General features: G+C 43.0%; 1 pseudogene; it reads left to right on the plus strand.

The window, feature by feature from the left end:
• The first annotated feature begins 11,299 nt into the window (after window positions 1-11,299).
• LOC144311857 (signal recognition particle 14 kDa protein pseudogene) lies at window positions 11,300-11,915 on the plus strand (annotated as a pseudogene).
• The last annotated feature ends 5,694 nt before the right edge of the window (window positions 11,916-17,609 follow it).

Genomic DNA, 17,609 nt, shown 5'->3' on the forward strand with positions numbered 1-17,609 from the left:
TCTTGCTGGCTCTCAAGTTGTCTCTTCTGTTATGGCTTGCATGTTTGTATCCGCCCCCCCCAAAAAAAAAAAAAATTCATGGGTTGAAACCCTTATTCCGAAGGGAATGGTATTAACAGATGGAGTGGGATGGTGATTAGGTCATAAGGATGGAGCCCCATGGTCGATGGTCAGTGTCCTTGTAAGAAAAGGAAGGGAGCTTGCTCTTTCTTTCTCTCGGGTCCCCACTGTAGGACACAGTAAAGAGATAGCAAACCAGGGTGTATCAGACCACAACCATAATGGCACCCTGATCTTGGATGTGTCAGCCTCCAGAACTGTGGGAAACAAATGTCTGCTGTTTAGGCCACACAATCAGTGGTAGTCTTATACCAGCCTGAGCTGTCTGATGTTTAGTCTGGTCCCTGGGCTGCTGCCTGCTGTGGGTGACTGCCTTCAACTGGCCTTTGGGGCACTGTGTGCCCACTCATTGCTGGGTGAATGGTCCTGGCCATTCACCTCTGATTCCAAAGTCCACCCACACTAGTCCTTCTCAGTGTGTCAGCATTCCTTGCTGGGGTCCCTGGGAACTTACAGAAACCTGGCACATCTCCTGCTGCCTCAGGCTCGCTTATCCAGCCATGCGCTCCTGCATGGGCTGCACAGCTGGACGCAGCCTTGTGCAGTGCTCCTCCTGCTGTGCAGCCCGCTCACCATGTCCAGGGAAGCATGCCACAAGCACACCTTCTCCTCTGCCCATCCCATGTTCTCAGGATCCTCTGTCCTACCTGGACATGTCCACCATACCCTCTTGATCTGGAGAAACCAGACACACAGTCCTTCTGGCCTCTTGCTGCCACCACCACCTCTCTTTCCGGCAGAACACGCACAAGGGAGCAGGAGGAACTGGCCTCCCCTTCCTCACCTCTTTCAGCCCAGGACTTCAGAAAAGTCTACTCCTCTCTACCATGAGGTGGCCTTCACCCTGCCCTTCCCTGGGATTGGGGTAGACAGGTACAGGCAGACAACAACAGCAACCCCTTTCCCATCAGTAATGGAAGATCCACAAATATTATCCTAGTTTTGATTGCTTTTCCAAACCTTTCGAAGTGCTCAGAAGAATAAGGAGTCCCTATCTAATAGTTACCACCCTCCTGAAAAGGCAGTCAGGATTAGAAATGACACTTTTTTCCCTGTTGCATACATTCAGTGGTGATTATTATGATGTTAATTATTCATTTAGTCAGCCACAGAAGAGAGGGGAAATACAAACAATGCAATTAAGAAATCCAATTGTGTCAGCTGGAAGCCTCCTTTTCCTCCTGCCCCTCACCAAGGCTGGGCTTTGCAGAAATCCCAGCCCCCAAATCTGAGTCCCAAAACCAACCTGCACTCACAATTTCCTGCACTCCTCATCCCTTATGCCTGCCCTAGGTATTCATTCAATTCAATTGCCTCCACCAAACAACTCAGCAAAGAAATGAAAATGGAAACAACAGTGGTATACCAATTTTGTCTGTTCTGACACAAAATTTTGTCTGTTCTAGCACAAAATTATGCTAATATCCAGTGTGCAAACTCTTTGACAAGAACTTGGCAGTGAGTTCTGAGAGCTAGTAAAAAATGTTCATACCCTTTGACCTAGAATTTATCCTACGAAAGTCTTTCTCAAAAGGAAAACTGTCACGTGTGTGTTCATTGTGGTGATATCACTAATAGCTCCAAATTGGTGACCTTAAGCCCAGGTGACGGGAGAGGTGAAGGGAAAGTACAGGACCCCCAAAGCAGTGTAATATTATGCAGTCATTACAAATGATGGGAAGATTACGTCGCAACATCCAAAGTGCTTGTGATTTGCTGTTCAGTATAAAAAGGCAGAACCCCAGCCTGTCTCTCTGCAGGTTTTCCCTGCAGCCCCACAGTCTGCATGAACCAAGCCCTGCCTAGCCTGGTGTCACCTTCCCATCTCCCTAGTCCAGCTCCAGTCAGGCCTCCTCGCTAGCTCACGTGCTGGCACAGGACACTCACTATCTGTCAGCATGTTCGTATCTAGATCTGGATGATGTAGTTTTGGAGGGCAGGCTCTCTGTTTTCTCTCTACCTGCTGCCTGACACGTAGTAAATGCTTAATAAATGTTTGTTGAACAACATTCTTAAAGAATCAATGACAATAACCTTAGCTTCTGTTTATTGAGCACCTACTATGTAGCAGGCATCGTGACTGGCATTTCTCATATATTATTTCACATGATTTTATCCTTAAGTGATCTTATGGTGTTGATACTATTGTTATTCCATTTGTACAGATGACAGATGAGCTCAGGGAGGTGGTCACACACCCAAGGCCATGCATTTGGTAAAGAAGCGGGAGGCGAGACAGGATTTGAACCTAGCTCTGCCTGACTTTCAGCCCAGTGGTCTGTTTATTTCAAGATATGTGCGTGTGTACATGTGTATCAACCTATGACTAGGTAGATAAATAGGAAGAAAACAGGAAAAATGAAAATGGGTGATCTGCTTGGCTGGTGAGTAGTCAGATGGTGGGTAATTTTTTTCTTGTTCTGTATATAATTTCTTTAACTGTTAGGGTTGGATGAAAAGAGAAGAATTCACCGAGGTTCCAAGTCCCTCTAGAGCTGAGTTTCAGTAGCCTGAATATCTTAAAGGGAGACAAGTCATGTTGGTCACTTAATTTCTTCCTGGTTACCAACCAAGGCCCAAGAGACATTCAGTTTCAGAGAGACAGTCATGTGCAAGTCCTGGGCCAGTGCCTAATGGTCAAAGCAAAGCGGCTACTGCAATGTGATGTGTTGCTACCCACACCTGACCCACCTGGCTCGTTGTGCAGGGAAAACTTTTGCCACTCTGCTTACTGCCTCCAGTGGAAGGCTGCACCGTTGATGTTCTGGGATGCATCTCATCACAGGGGTGTGTGTGTGCTGGGGGGAGGCAGGGACACATGGAGAGTGGCAGCATACTCATGGCACCATATCCGTGGGGGCCGTAAGATTTGGTTGGATAATGTTCTCTCTGAGTTGAGGTAGAATTCAAAGAAGATATTCATCACACTGTTTTAAGCTCAAATCTCATTACTGTACCACTCTGCCTCTGTGTTATGAATTAATATTTTAATAAATCCTGTAATTATCTTGTGAATAGCATAATTATGTTGCTTTATAATTTTTTCAGTATTGAAACCATAAATTTGATAAATGCAATGATTTAAAAAAATATTTGTTTTCCTAACTTTTGTTTCATCATGTCTTCATTTTTAAAAATGTACTCAGAAATACAAAAAAAAAAAAATTGAAGTGGCTCAGGTCTCTTTCATTCCCCGAGAAATCCAGGACCCTGGTGTCTGAGCTTATATGGGGTAGAGATAAGCTCATAGCTCTTAGCTATTTTGGAATGTTCAATGTGCTTTCAATTCTTCATGTTGACAATTTTTAAAAATGGGGAAAAAAGCAGAAAATAAGATAAAAAAGCAAAATTTAGGTGTTTAAAAGGGCAGTGGAAATCAAATCTGTCCACTTATATCTGCTTCTTTCTCAAATGCCATTAAAATGACAGAGGAATATAAAAATGTAAGTTTACAAAAACAAAAAGAACAGAAGCTTAGATATGTCAATTAATTTTATGAAAGCAGATGGATGAATAGTAACCGGCTTTGCCAACTAGAGAAAGCTTTAACCTAAGCCTACACGAGAAAAGCCAGAGGCCTCCAGAACATCTCAGGAATTGGAGACACTGGGTAGCTTGGAGGTTGGATGAGGAGTAGAGCTGAAAATAGTAGGGATGATTGAAGTAGCAGGAAACAGCAAGAACCATTAATACCACCACTATCACTTCTACCCCCACCAGCATCACCATCATCACCACCACCACCAACAACATCATCATCACCACCACTAACATCATTATCATTATCACCATCACCACCACCACCACCATTATCACCCATCGTCACCACCATCATCACCGTCATCACCAATACCACCAGAATTACTACCACTCTCTCCCTCAACCACTAAATCCAGAAAAATATCTCTCCTCTAACACAACAAAGCCTGGATTCCTTTTTGAAGTGGAGCTGGAGAGACATGATCACATCTAAGAATAGGGCCAAAGACTTCATTTTACAGAGGGATATTAAATGAAAGTCTCCACACTGAATACAGAGATCTGTACTAGGTGCCAGAGTAATAACCCTCAGGCAGGAGATTGAAGGACTCCATTCTAGGGAAGATGATGACCCTAAGAACAAAACCAATTAACTACTTCTTCAAATAATAGTGAAACCCACCAATAACAAACCTCTACTGATGAGCTTCCAAACAGCTTTCCAGCCATTAAATACGAACACTAGCAAAGCTACTAGACAACCAAACAAAGCCCCTGGGACAAACCAAATAAAAAAGAGGGGACCGAAGGGTAACAGAGACAATATGGGAGCATCGTCTGCCATGGAAAACTGCCAAGGAACAACAAGAAAAACAATAGTAATGATTTTCTCAGAAAGAGAGGAGTTACATCTCAAACACTGAGGCTATAAAAATGAAAATTCAGAGAATGAGAAAGAGCCCTTGTAGAAAGAGAGAATGGGACCAAAGGGCTCAAAAGGCTTTGGCCCCCCAGAGTCTAGGGAGGGTGACACACTGGAAACCAAGCAACAAGCTATAGGCAGCCGGGTACCTCATTCCTGTTGATCTGTGGCCAAGATACAACTGGAAACTGGTGGATTTACCTACGGGGTTAGGTCCTGGTATTTGTTCTTTATTTAATCTCCACAACAGTCCTGCTGGGTATGAGATATTATCCTCATTTTATATATAGAATCTCAACAAGATATGATATTAGGTCAAAGCTTATGAAATAGTTTTGTAGGTCATTGCAATTTCTACTGGTTCAATCCAACATACGGTCTAAGGTCACACTGCAACTTTTTTAGCCAAAGATTAAAAATGTTGAAAAATAAGACATCATCATCTGGGGTCTCAAACATGCTATTTTTTCACATGTTATCCACGAGTCTAAAAGGAAAAAGAGTATGTATTTTTGTAGTAGTTGCTGAAGCCCTCTTTCCCAGTTTGGCTATGGCTTATTTGCAGCAAATCCATGGTGTTAATGGCCTGTGAGTCTGTGTGTGTGTGTGTGTGTGTGTGTGTGTGTTATGGTTTAGGTAAAGAAATTAAGTTAGTGTATTGCCCAGAGTCACAAAGAGGGTATGCATGTTAATGGGAGAGTGGGTTGGGACAGAGGCTCATTGCCAGTCAACCTCATCAGGTTGACTCTGTAGCAAGTATAGCCCTTGGTAGAAAAGTATAATACCTTAGGTTTCAGACACCAGCCAGAGAATCTCATTTTTTCTTATGACTGCCCTTATAAACTGCTGGCTAGACTCCTTTCTCTCTGCCACTTTGGATGAAATCTTTGAGGGGTGGAAACTCGGCCATAATTTCTTTGGTCACTCATCTTACATAATAACAGATCCTCCCCAGACACTTATAGTCCCAAGAATACTCTCATTTCCATAATTAAAATTTCCAGGCTGGGTAATTGAAGAAACTCCAAATTTTATTTAAAGTAAAGGCATGTCTCCCCACCCAATCGGGGCCTCCTTAGGGATGGGGAGGCCACTGCCTAGGCTTCCTCTTGCTCCTTCAGGTGAAATAGAGGGCAAGGCAGGGGAGAGCTGATCTCCTTGGCCCCCACAGTTCTTGGCTTTGGTTTCCTCTGGCCTTGGCAGAGGTTTAAACCTGATTCTTTCTCTCCTGGGTACTCTGTAGGTTCTTAGAAACCCTTGTCATTGGGAAGGTCTCCCAACTGCAATTCCTGTAAGGCAGGGACTATTTCTGTTGACTGGAATACCAGCTCCCTCACCCACTGTAGACTCATCATTGGGGTCATTGCATCTAGGTGGCCTTTTTAGGTAAAGTCTCCAGCCGCCCTCCTGCATGGTCCACATATCTATGAAAAATACTCAAGCATTCTCTGCCCTGGCAAACACTGGAGTGCTGGCCATTCCCAGCTCAGAACCTTTCTTTCCTCTTTCTTCTCAGTCTAGAGTCCTCTTGCCTGTAGACCACTCAGATGAAGGGCAAACAGCAGCCCAGTGGATTCCCCCAAACTCCAGAGATAGGCCAAGCTCTCCTTGGGTCTCTAGCCATAGGCTTGAAATGACAAGGAAGCAATCCCGTCTCCTGTCTATACATGAGGCCAAGAGAAAATGTCAGAGCATTCCAGCAATTTTTCCCAGGAATGCCTTTCCCCTCAATCTCTTCAACATCAATGCTGTTACACCCTTGAGTGGTTTGGGGCTCAGGGTTGAAAAGCTAGGTTCCCTCCACCCTGCTACCTTAGTAAGTTCTGCATAGGTGGAGTGCCTTTTCACTTTGCAATGGGTGGGGAAGTGCCACCTATTGTTTATTTTCAATTTTGGGGGATCTCTGTAAAATCATCACAGGAAGGGTCTCATTTGGCTATGCTGTTAGGTAGATGTGCTACATATGCAGATGGGTGCTTGTTAAGTATCACGGAAGAAGGTAGTTGTAAACGGGCCCATTTGTGCCTGGGGAGTATATGTGGGGCTGAGGTATACGTATCTGGATGTATACATATAGGTACACATATACGTATATATGTGTGTGACGTGTGAAACTGATCTCTGTAGATATATGCATTGTATGTGCCTATAGACGCTTGTACATTGGATATGTCCGTACATGTACAGATCTCATCTGTAAATGCCAAACTGTCCGTTTTCCCCATGGCTCCACTTGCTCCAGTACACAACACTCCTTCCAGAACTTTGAAGGCCCCTCTGGTACATCAAGAGAAGCAAAAAGAACCTGAGTCCAAAGCGGGCCCTCACAGCCTGGAAAGCATGACATACCCTCCTTACAGCTGCATGATGAAGTGCAGGCGCTGTGAGGGAAAAGTGATCACAGCCGTGCTTAAGTAGAGCGAGGTATTGGTCTTCTTCCCACTGAAAAGACTGAGAACAATGATTTGATTTGCTTTAAAGCAAAAGGCCCCTCCCCTGGTTTTGCCTCTTAGCTGAAGTCAAGGGGGTGAGGGGGAGAGATTTTTGCAAAGATTATCACATTTGTGAATCGAGGTTCTATCCCCTTCATCTTGGCACATGAGCCACATAAGCAGTCCACGTGAGCCTTAAGTACCTGCCATGTGACAGTCATCCCCATGCCTGTGGTGTCACGGGGTAGTTTTGTGACTGCACAGAGGCCAGTGTATGTATGTGTGTGTGTGTGTGTGTGTGTGTGTGTGTGCACGCATACGTGTGTATGCATGTGTATTTTCAGCCCTCTGTGAGAGAAATCGGGTGTGTGAGTGAACACTCCTGAAATATGTCTTTCTGGAGTGCCAGGGGCCCATTTCTGTGGCAACGGAGAGAGAAAGCCAGGGAATCGGGGAAATGCTGCCAGATGCCATGGCTAGGGCAGCTTTGCCACAGTGCACAGGAAGGAAGGATCCCAGCCTCAGTGGGGAAGGGGTGGGGGGGGTTGTTCTCTGCTTGTAAAGAATTTGCCGTTCATTCTGCTGCATGTGACCAGCAAAGCCAGCCTCCTGGAGATGAGCATTTGCATTCCTACTGCCCTCTTCCCAGAGGATCCAGGAGTCCACCCTGGTACCATGGACAAACAGCATTCCTGTTTAAGGCACCAGGTGAAGGGGCTGGCTAGGAGGCAGGGACTTGAGTCCGTCAATGCAGAAGTGGGGGAAAGACCCGGGAAGTCTCATTCTCCAGTTTGGGTTGGGGCCATGGGATTACCCAGTAAGCTCACCCCAAGCAGTTGTTTTTGAGGTAGTTAAGACAGCAATGCTTTTTCTTCTAGGAAAGACACAGTGCAGTGAATCTCAACCATTCATAGACTCTTACAGTTTCCAAGAACCCTTGTAGGTCCCTGCCTCTTTACAGATGAGTATACTGAACCCATTTATTCATTCATTGGACACATATTTACTAGACCTATAGACCTATGTCTGCTTGAGATGGGCTCTGGGAAGACAGCAGTGCAGGAGTCAGGCAGGAACCCTGCCTTCCTAGAGCTGACAGTTCAGGGGAAATATTAACAATGAACAAGATTAATAAGTGAGATATACAGCTTGTCAAGTGGTAGTAGTTGTTATGGAGAAAAAAAAACGGCAAGGTAAAGGGTGTATGGGGAGGTAGGCAATTGGTGGAGAGGTGTTATCCTTATAAAGGAGGCAGAAAGTCCTCATTGATAAGATGACCCATGAGTAGAGAGCTGACAAAATGGAGGGAGCACACGGCAGAGATATCAGCAGGAAGAGGGTTCTGGGCAGGGAGTGCAAGTTCAAAGGCCCTGGAGCAGAGGCCCGCTAACCATGTTCAAAGAACTACAGAAAAGCCAGAGAGGCTGAAGCACAGTGAACCAGTGGGAGGGGCATAGGAGTTAAGGTCACTGAGATGGCAGTGCCACATTATGGGGGCCCTGAAGGCCTCTGTAAGGACTTCCCTTTTATACTGAGTGAAAGGAGAGGTCATTGGGGGTTTTGGTCACAGAAGGAACATGGTCTTGTATTTTTTCTTTTGAAAAAAAATTTTTGTGGTAAAAATACACATAACATTAAATTTCAGTTAAAAATAGAATTTAATTTGGGACACCTGGGTGGCTCAGCAGTTGAGCGTCTGCCTTTGGCTCAGGGCGTGATCCTGGAGTCCCGGGATTGAGTCCCACATCGGGCTCTCTGCATGAAGCCTGCTTCTCCCTCTGCCTGTGTCTCTCCCTCTGTCTCTCTTTCCTTAATAAATAAATAAAATCTTAAAAAAATAGAATTTAATTTAAATTTACCACCTTAGCCATTTTTAAGTGTATTAAATGCATTGCTAATGTTGTGCAACTATCACTATCCTCCATCTTCACAATTCTTTTCATTTGTAAAAACTGAAGCTCTATACACGTCCAACAACTCCCTATTCGTCCCACCCTCTGGCAACCAGCATTTTCCTTTCTGTCACTAGGATTTTGACGACTTTAAGTACCTCATGATAAGCGAGATCATATAGTATTTGCGTTTCTGTGGCTGGCTTACTTCACTTAGCATAATGTCCTCCAGTTTCACCCATGTTACCACCCATATTACTGAATTTCCTTCCTTTCTAGAATTGAATCATATTCCATTGTATGTATATACCACATTTTGCTTATCTATTCATCTATCAATGAACACTCGGGGTGCTTCCACATTTTAGCTATTGTGAAAAATGCTGCTGTGAACATGGGTAGTCAAATATCTCTTTAAGACCCTGTTTTCAATTTCTTTGGGTATGTACCCAGAAGAGGAATTGTCAGATCATATGGTACTTCTATTTTTAATTTTTTGAGGAACCGCCATACTGTTTTCCACAGCAGCTGCACCACTTTACATTTCTACCAACAGTGCACAAAGGTTCCAATAGCTCTACTTCCTCACCAACACTTGTTCTCTGGGGTCTTGTTTTTTTTGTTTTGTTTTATTTTGTTTTTTTTGTTGTTGTTGTTTTGAGGGTTTTTTTTTTTTTAAATAGTTGTCATTCTAGTGAGCATGAGGTGGTATCTAATTTTGATTTACATTTCCCTAATGTTCAGTGTCTTGGTTCATTCAGGTTGCCATAACAAAACACCTCAGACTGGGCAGTTTATAAACAACAGGAATTTATTTCTCACATTCTGGAGGCTGGAAGTCAGATGCTAGGGTGCCAGCCCAGTGTGGTGAGGGCTCTTCTCTAGGCCACAGTCTTCTCGCTGTGCCATCACACGGCCCAAGAAGTGAGGGAGCGCTCTAGAGCCTCTTTCATAAGGGCAATAATTCCATCCACAGGGCTCCACCCTCATGACTTCCCATTCACATCATGGTGTTAGTAATGTCGAGCATCTTATCATGGGTCCATTGACCATTTTTACATCTTCTTTGGGTTGGAGAAATGGTTATTTGAGTCCTTTGCTCATTTTTGAAACAGGCTGGTTTTTGGTTTTTGCTGAGTGTAGGAGTTCTGCATATATTTTGGATATGAATCACTTATCAGGTAATCAAAGTTGCAAATATGTTCTCCTATCCTGTGAGTTACCTTTTTACTCTGTTAATAGTGTCTTGTAATGCACAGAATTTTAAATTTTTTTATGAAATCTACTTTGTCCATTTTTCCGTGTTACCTACACTTTTGGTGTCATAGCCAAGAAATCATTGCCAAGTCCAATGTTGGAAAGCTTTTGTCCCATATTTTCTTCTAAGAGTTTTATTGTTTTGAGCCTCATATTTATATCTTTGATCCGTTTTGAGTTACTTTTTGTGTATGATGTTAGGTGTATAAGGGTCCGACTTCACTCTTTTGCATGTGGATATTCAATTTTCCAGGACCGTTTGTTGAAAAGATTATCTTTTTCCCATTGAATAATTTTGGCACTCTTGTCAAACATCATTTGGCTGTATAGGTAAGGGTTTATTTCTGGGCTCTCTATTCTAGTCCATCGGTCTAGCCACCTGTCTTTGTGCCAGTGCCACACTGTTTTGATTGCCGCAGCTTTGTAGTAAGCTTTGAGGTCAGTAAGTATGAGTCCTTCAGCTTCTTTCCTCTATTTCAAGATTGTTTGTGCTATTTGAAGTCCCTGGAGATTCCATATGAATTTTAGGATGGATTTTTCCATTTCTGCAAAAAAAAAAAAAATCATTGGAATTTTAATAGGGATTGCACCAAATCTGTAAATCATTTTTGTCATATTAACATTTTTACAATATTAAACCTTCTAATCTGCGAACATGGGAAGTGTTTCCATTTTTTATGTCTTCCTTAATTTCTTTCAACAATGTCTTGTAGTTTTCATTGTACAAGACTTTCTCCTTGGTTAAATTTTCTTAAGTAGTTTATTCTTTCTGATGCTATTGTAAACGAAGTTGTGTTTGTAATTTCCTTTTCAGATTGTTCATTGTTAGAATATAAAAATGCATCTGGATTTTGTGTGTTGATTTGTACCCCGCTACTCTGCTGAATTCACTTATTAGTTTTAACAGTTTTTTGGGGGGGGAGGATCTTTATAATTTTCTATATGTAAGCTCCATTATCTGCAAGCAGATAATTTTACTGTTTCCTTTCTAATTTGGATACCTCTTATTTCCTTTTCTTGCCTCATTACTCAGTCCAGAGCTTCCATTACTCTATTTATAGAAATGGCAAAAGCAGGCATCTTTGCCTTGTTCTTAATCTTAGAGGAAAAGCTTTCAGTCTTCGAACCATTGAGAATAATATTCACTTCTGGCTTTTCATATTTTCTTACTTATATTTTTAAATCTCTCTGGTTAGAGCCTTATGCTGATGCCTGGGAGCTAGCAGCCCCGGGATGGTGCTGCTGGAGAGGAAGCAGTTCCTGATGGAGCTGACCAGACTCTTCCAGAAGTGCCAGTTGTCGGTCAGCGTGTTCATCACCCTGAAGAAGTATGATGGTCGAACTAAACCCATTCCAAGGAAAGGTTCTGTAGAGGGCTTTGAGCCCTCAGACAACAAGTGTCTGTTAAGAGCTACTGATGGAAAAAAGATCAGCACTGTGGTGAGCTCCAAAGAAGTAAACAAGTTTCAGATGGCTTACTCAAACCTACTGAGAGCTAACATGGATGGACTGAAGAAGAGGGACAAAAAGAGCAAGAGTAAGAAGAGCAAAGCAGCACAGTGAAGGGCACTGCATATCCTGCTCTCACCAGTTTACCACCCAGTTACTGTTTTTCCTTTGGTTTTTCCTTTTTGCCACAAAGCTAGGTTTCTCATTCCTCTGTGATAACTTTTCATGTGAGAAGAGGCTCATTTTGGATGGAACAAGGGCTGCAGTATTTACAGGATAGTTGTAAGAAGCCAAGTTTATTTTAGAATTGGTTGATTGGTTTGTGTTGCATGGTTATATATCCTGGGATTATAAAGTCTCTGTAGTTGTCTGTGTGAAGAACAATGTATCATTAAACCTGTATTTATCTGTAAAATAAAATAAAATGAAATAAAATAAAATAAAATAAAATAAAAATAAATCACTCTGGTTGCTGTTTGGGGAATTAAGTTACTGAGTGAGAGGGGCTCAAGATAGAGGCAGAGAGGCCACTCATGGACAATAGCAATAATCCATGCAAGGAATATTGAAGCTAGAAGCAAGATAGTGGCAGTGGGAGAAAGTGGGTAATTTTTTAGATATATTCTGAAGGCTGAACAGATAAGATTTATTGACAGATTGGATGTGGAACATGAGAGAAAGAGAAAAGTTAAGGATGACTTCAAGGTTTTAGGTCTGAAGAATTGGAAGTGGACTTGCTATTTACTAAGATGGGAAGTCTATTTTAGATATATTAAATTGAACCTCTCCTACTTGTTTACCAAAATGCTGAGTTAGACATCTATGTGGAGGCATCGAGGAGGGAGGGGATATATGAGTCTTGATTTTAGAGGAGAGGTCCAGGGTGGAAACATAAATTTGGGAGTTATCAGTGTATTAATGGTATATGAAGCCACAAGTTTGGCTGACGTTCTTAGGGAGTGAATGAGAGAGGAGAGGAGAGGAGAGGAGAGGAGAGGAGAGGAGAGGAGAGGAGAGGAGAAGAGAAGAGAAGAGAAGAGAAGAGAAGAGAAGAGAAGAGAAGAGAAGAGAAGAGAAGAGAAGAGAGAAGCCACCACTGGGCCTGGGTACATTAGCACTGGGAGGTCAGGGAGATGAGAGGAAAACAGAAAAGACTAAGACATTAAATGAAGTACCTGAAGCCAGGTAAAGAAAAAATTTCAGGAAGGAAAGAATGAACAACAGTGACAATCACCACTGATAGTCAAAATAGGACCATTTTTTTTTTTTTTTTTTTTTTTAGCAATGGGGAGGCCATTACAGGATTAGGGAGGAGACTTCAGTGGAATGGGGAAGACCAACAAGAGCTCCAAACACGAGTCCCCTTTGATGAGTAAGAGTTACTTACTCTTCAAATGTTTGCTTCATTCATTCATTCCAGCAGATATTTATCAAGCACTTATGATAATAAAAGCAAAGATAACATTTATTAAGTACCTGCCAGGTGCCAAACACCGAGTTTTACGTGACTATCTCATACAATACTCATTTCCACAGTAAGAGATTGGTACACTTTTTCCTGTTTATGTTGGAGTCCAGTGGTAACTTAGGCCTCTTTTTTCAGAAGCCTGAAGTTTTTTTAATTGTGGTAAAAAACACAAACATAAAATTTGCCATTGTGACCATTTTTTTACAGATTTTATTTATTTATTCATGAGAGACACATACACAGGCAGAGGGAGAGGGAGAAGCAGGCTCAATGCAGGGAGCCCGAACGCAGGATTCGATCCCTGGGATCACGCCCTGGGCTGAAGGAGGCGCTAAACCACTGAGCCACCCTGGCTGTACCATCGTGACCATTTTTAAGTATATGGTTCAGTGGTGTTAAGTGTATATTCACATCACTGTACAACAGATACTCAGAACTGCAAAACTGAAACTCTGTACCCATTAAACAATCCCCCATTTCCCCTTTTCCTGAAGCTTGTGGCAAACATCATTCTACTTTCTGTTTCTGTGAATTTGACTACTTTGATACCTCATATATCCCAAATGGAATCCTACAGTATGTGTCCTGTGACTGGTTTATTAGCATAATGTACTCAGGGTTCATCCATGTCATAGCAATCTGTCAGAATTCCCTTCCCTTCTAGGCAGAATAATATTGCGTTGTTTGCATATACCACATTTTGCTTATCCATTCATCTGTTGATGGACATTTGGTTGCTTCCACCTCTTGACTACTGCAAATAATGTAGATATGAACATGACTGTGCAAATATCCCTTCAAGATCCTGCTTTCAATGATTTTGAATATATACATGAAATCTAGATTCTTAATCAATGCCCTATTAACACAATGCCTGGGAGAGGCTGGTCCTTTCTTAACGGAGCATGTCTAGCAGGAAACAGACACTGAACACCTAACTCTGGGTGCTATGAGTGTATAAAGACCAGGGCGTTAAGGGACAGAAATAGATGGGAGAGCCTACTGGAGGAAAAAAAAGATGAAATTCCAAACCCTGACCCTGAGATCCTCACGGAGTATAAAAAAGTAGCTGACCTTATTAATCAAAAGGACTTAAACTCAATCTATAACCTTCAGATGGTGAAGTCTCATGGTTTTAATGTACCCAGAGTCAACTGAATAAATGTTTTAGATTTCCAAAGCAAAATAATGATGATGATGACAGTTATCTTTTACTGAGTGCTTGCCCTGTGCTAGAAACTATGCTGCAAGCTTGACACACGTTACCTTATTGAACCTTTGTCATAAGCTTGCATTGTGAGTGCTGTTATTATCCTGCTTTTACAGATGAGGAAACCCAGGCCCAGGGAGGTGAGCTCACTTGCCAAACTCTCAGGCCCAGGCTCTTGTAAGCCACTCCCTTCTTGCCCTTGGCCCCTGACCCTCTCTTCCCCTGGTGAGCAGGTGAAGCTCCCAAGCTTCAGGCTGTGCAGGCCACACCCCATTTCCAGAAGTGAGGCCTTTGCCACTGACACAGGCACCAGTGGATTTCAACACTGATTTCCTCATCTTTCCTTTCCAATGTGTGACCCACTGGCCCTGTGATGTGGGGACAATCAGGGAAAGGGGGTAAGGGAGCCGAGATGCTTAAGGGGAGAGGCCTCACCTCTTGCCTTAACTGCCACATTGCCTCACACTGCTGCCTCTACGTCTCCCAGCCTCTATGTCCCCTGTGCCACAGGGCAGCCTGAATGATCTTCTAGACATGTAAGCCAGATTAGGTCACTCCCCCAGCTACAATCTTCCTGTAGCTTCCCTCTGCTTCCAGAATAAAAGCTGCCCTCCCTACCCTAGCCTCTGAGGTCCCACGTCCTGCTGCCTTTCCCACCTCACCCAAGATTGCCATCAAGGGGTGGCCAAGCCAGCTGGGTCTCATCTGCCATCCACTCTCTGCTCAAAGGTCCCTCCTCCAGAAAGGCTTTCCCCAACCATCTCAGGGAAATTAGCCCATCTCTTCCCTGTTACTCCCTACCACAGAACCTTAAAAAAAAATCAGTATTTTTTACTTTGGTAAAATTTAACATAAAATAGTAACATAAAAATTGCAGGTGTACGCTTCAGTGGCATTCAGTACATTCTTTATTGTTGCTTATTCCTTTGTTTGCTAACTTGTTGGCCAGCCACCCTTCTCCAGTAGTCTCCTTGGACACAGGAATCTTGCCTGTTGGGTCCTAATTGTTAGCACAGTGACGTAACATTCCAGCTTAGGGCAGGTGCCCCATCAGCATTTTTAAGTGAATGAATGAATGAATAACACTGCAGATGGGCCAGCCTGTTGGGCACAAGATTAGTCACTTCTAAAATGAGTACATGTTTGAAACACTAAAATGCTGACAGGCATTCACAGACATTATTTTTTTTAATTTCTCGCTTTTTTAAATCAAAATTTAATATAAAATTTATAAGAGTAACAGATACACTACCATCCTTCGAAATGAAAGTATCTGCACAATCAACAAAGCATCATGAAGTAGGAGACTGAGGTTAAATAAAGAGAGAAATCAGGAATGTGTTCCACTGATCTAACAGTGTATCTGTGCCCCCGAAGTCTGATAAGGAGAAGGTTTGGGGTGTCCCAGGACAAGGACCCGGTCTCTCCATCCTTCCAGGGAGCCCTAAGTACTGTGGTTGGAGTATGTGCTCTTCTCAGGCCTTGTCACCGGCACCATTGTGAGGGGCAGGAGGAGTATTTCAGGAGAGAGAGCAGCCCGTTATGTGCCAATAAAACAATGACCGCATGAGCAAAGCAAGGTTGGGGGAGACGTCAGGACACTAACACTCACCCTGCTCCCCTCCCTTCTTGGGAGTCAAACTATGTCACCTGTTCCCTTTGCTATTCATGTCTTCTTCCACTTTCCAGGACAGACATAGGTCCAATCTCTGATACATCCTGTCCCTGGGCTCCCTCTGTGTGTGTGCGTGTGTGTGTGTGTGTAAGAGAGAGAGAGAGAGAGAGAGAGAATGTATGTATATGCATGCATGAACATACGTGGGGGGTATATATGTTTATGAGTATATACATCCATGATATTGAGATTTATAATAACAAATATATATCCCCATCTTCATCCCTATGAAGCTCCTAAAACTTTTCGAATTTCCTAAATGTAAGGAGTGATACAAGTTTGTGTTACTCATGATAAGCCCCTTTCAACTACACCTATATTTGTTAGTGAGGTAACTTCTGGAAAGCTCCTAAGGATGGGAGCTGGCTGCCTGGTGACCTGGGAACTAATCATGATTATATGGTTGGAACTTTCAGTACCAACCCCTGACCTCCTGGGAAGACAGAAGGATTGGAGAGAGGTTGAATCAATCATTAATGGTCAATGATTGAATCAATCATGCCTCTGTAAGGAAGCCTCCATAAAACCGCAAAGGACAGAGCACCAGAGGGCTTCCAGGCTGGTGAACACGCAGAGATCTGGAAGAGTGGTGTGCTCCAGAGAGCATGGAAGCTCCTCACCCCTTCCCCCGTACCTTGCCCTGGGCATCTCTTCCAGCTGGCTGTTCCTGAGTTATATCCTTTCATAATGAACCAGTCATCTAATAAGTAAATAGTTCTTCTGAGTTCTGTGAGCCGCTCAAGAAAATTAATTAAGCCTGAGGAGGGGGTTGAGGGAACCTCTGATTTATAGCCTGTCTACCAGAAGCGAAGTGGCAACCTGGACTTGCAGAGAACTCCGAAGTGGGGGACAGTCTTGTGGGACTAAGCCAGAACCTGTGCATCTCCAGGTAGATAGCACCAGAACTGAGTTAAATTGTAAGATGTCCAGCCAGTGTCCACTGAGACATGAGTTAATTGCCTACCAGTATCAGGAAAGGCACAACAGAATATGTGTGTGCACGCATACACATATGCGTAGACTGTGCATATGAAGTGTGTATATGTGTGAATGTATATACTACAGGGGAGGAAAGTTTTTTCTTTCTTTCCTTGTAGGCTCTTTGGCTGGTCTAACAAATAACTAATAATTAGTAAAATAATTAACAATTAAATTGACATAAGAAAAATTAACAGGAGAAAAGCAAATTTAATTTCATATATATAGGAGCTCACAAAAATATGAGACTCAAAGACATGACCAAAGCGGGCAGCTTTTAGACAAAGAAACAATACATTTGTGAAGAACTGACAAGACAAGTAAGCTTGGGTTTGGGATAGTGAATGAGTGAAGAAGTAACAAGGTTTGTTTATATAGCTTTCTTGCCCTCAATTCCCTATCTCTAGTGATAAGGACCTCTCTCCTGGCACAGGGAGGGTACCCTTCACATGGGAAATCTATTTCTTGCTTTCCAGGGGACAAAGGAGAATCATTGTGTCCTTTTTGCACAGGCTGTTTCTTGAGTAACTTTAAGTAAAAATAATATGCCAAAGTAGCATATTTTGGGGAGGCCTGTCCTGAACCCCATCAGTACCCATGTGTGGGGGTGTTTAACTGCACACATGGGCACTCGGATCTGGATCCAATTCCAATTGGACTGTCCCACATATAAGCTGTAGGACACGGGATAACTCATTTATCATTGGATAAACCCTCTGAGCCACT

This window comes from Canis aureus, chromosome 4 (assembly GCF_053574225.1).
Source record: "Canis aureus isolate CA01 chromosome 4, VMU_Caureus_v.1.0, whole genome shotgun sequence".
In the NCBI taxonomy this organism is placed as follows: domain Eukaryota; kingdom Metazoa; phylum Chordata; class Mammalia; order Carnivora; family Canidae; genus Canis; species Canis aureus.